Below are 2,608 nucleotides of genomic sequence, written 5' to 3'. Positions count from 1 at the left end.
TACTAGATTTTTGGATAATTTTAGCATATTTTTAATATTATTTATTGTAAAAATATGAAAAATTCAAAAAAAGCTTCTAGATTAGGATGGCATGCAAAAAGCTAGTTGCTTTTTCAGCCAATTATGGGATTTTTACAAGAGGGACAGATTGACGAAATCGTACGCATCGCGATCGCTGTAAATAGGTTGAAAACAGCAGATTGAATTGAAAGAAAAGGAAAGTGCGATTTGGGAGATCCATGACCACCTGTCCTGAGGTGTCCCATGGTTTTACCCCCCCTTTTGGAGTCAACGGAGCCATTAGATTTGGGTTCCGAGTAGCAGAGAAGGAGCTGTAATTTTGATGCACGTTTTTTTCTACGAAGAAGCTTCTGGAGATCTAATACCTGGAGACTTCTTATGAGTAGTGGGAAGATTCTAGGTTCTTTCAATACATATTGATTCAATTCATTGTGCTTTGTCTTTGTAGTGTTTACCACTTGGGTATTCTCTATCTTCTCTTCCATCTCCTATCTCTACTTCCTTCTACTTCTAATCCCCGGTGGATTCAACCTTTCGACAAAAACCCCTCTGACATTGGTGAACCTCATGTGAAAGGTCGTCAAAATAAGGAAAGATAAGATGCGAGAATCTTCGAATACAATCTCTAGTGATGTTTTGCAACAGTTGGTGCAAAATATCAATATGCTTATGTAGGTACAATAACAACAACAGGTGATGCAAGCTTTAGCTCAAACAGAAAGTGTTGTGATGAATGCTTTGCAAGTAGTTGAACGTGAGGTGAAGTTATTCAATGGCAGGAATGTATCTGCATATATACATACCTATGCTCAGAAGATGAAATTATTTGGGGTGGCTCAATCTGCATGGAGCCAATATTTTGTACGTGTTACTGTCCATGAATTGAAAGTAGAGATTACTGAATTATACTTGCAAGATGCTGACTAGGCAGCCTTCAAGAAGACACTCAGGGAAGAATTTTACATTGAGGACACCAGCTTGATTACGCGTAAGACTTTTCAAGAGTGGGTTTTACAACCCAATAAGGGTCTTGTGTCTACAGAGTTGTTAAGAGAATTCGAAAGTCGATTTGAGCAGTTGGATCTTACAGAACAGCAAGCTCTTGCAAGTCAAAAAATTAAATTGTTTCTACACGCAGCCAATCTTGAGCTTAAAGAGAAGCTTGGTGATTTGCTGGAGGATCAGACTATAGAGACAGGTTTGAAAACAGAGTGGAGACATATCAAGGAAGCTGTTACTCCACTTGTGAAGAAGCATAGAAGAAGAGAAAGATTGCATGTCTCTAGCTTGTCCACTGTTACAGGAAAGACAGTTGATGTATCCAATAAGCCACCTACTTCTGTGACCAACCCTATGGATGTACTTGCTATTATTCCCTATGTTAGGGACGATATCTTAGATGAATTGGTCAAAGGCATGCGTGATCTTCAATTGAAGGTTGCAAAATTGGATGAAAAAGGACAAGAGGAAAGGGGATGGGCATCAGCCCCTAAGCCTGTTAAAAGATGTATGTGGTGTGACAGTTTGCGACACGAGAGAAAGGATTCTGCTGCCTATTAGGAGGCCTTGGCATGACAGCTCATCTTTTGGAAAGATGGAAAGATCCATGCACAAGAAACAAGATTGCCTCTTGCTTTGAATTTTGGAAAGGGAGATATGCAGAAGTTGTTGGAAGACTTGGCTGTCCGAAATGCGTATGCGGTAGTACATACTTCGACTTTTGGTCTACAGTTGGACAGAATGCACGGCCAAGTGATGGTTAGTCCAAAGGCTGAAATATGGACACATACTTTACATGCAATTGAAAAGAGAAAGGTCATTAATAGTGAAATGTCTCATGCAGGGCAAGGCATTCGTGGCATAACTGGTTGGGAATCACCGGTAGATGCATATTCAATGCATGCATATTTAGCAAAGATACAAAATACGGATGTAATTGTGGAAGAAAAACAAAAAAGAGATGAAGATATTGCAGGGACATCTAAAATAATAACAAAAAGAAGTGTGGATCAGCCTAAAACTGCAAATCAGCCACTTCCCGAGCATGTTATGGAAGAGGTCAATCATGAGTACAAACAAGATAACAAACAAGAGGGAAAAAAGAAGGGCAAGCAGCTAGGATATAAGCTGCAATCTGACATTGAGACATCCACAGATCTTAAGAAGATTCTTGAAGAACGGATGTTAAACAGTCAGGTGGAATTTACCTTGGGAGAGGTGCTTGGCATTGCCAAGCGATAATTTCATGATGAGATCATTGACATAATTAAAAGAAAGCATCAATTTCTTGGTGATACCACTAGTGCATTGCTGCAATTTGAAGAGGAAACTAGTTTGTTGGGTATTCAGGCTGAATATGAACATGAAGTAAGTACAAGATTGTCTATGCAGGATGCTACTAATCAATGGATAGCATGTGAAAAAGAGAAGAAAGTGGCTGAAAATGCATTGTCTTGTAGCAATATGCATGGTGGAGTAAGGAAAATGCAACAATATGGAGGAGAGACTCTAGGATTTATTTCTCAAAGTCACTACACAAGAAATCATTCGGCTAGAGCTACCACTGAAACAATAGTGAAAATAGGGG

This window comes from Lygodium microphyllum, chromosome 7 (genome assembly GCF_053477565.2).
Source record: "Lygodium microphyllum isolate KBCC chromosome 7, Lygodium_microphyllum_v1.1.10, whole genome shotgun sequence".
Lineage (NCBI taxonomy): Eukaryota > Viridiplantae > Streptophyta > Polypodiopsida > Schizaeales > Lygodiaceae > Lygodium > Lygodium microphyllum.
Note: the sequence above shows the minus strand (reverse complement) of the source record.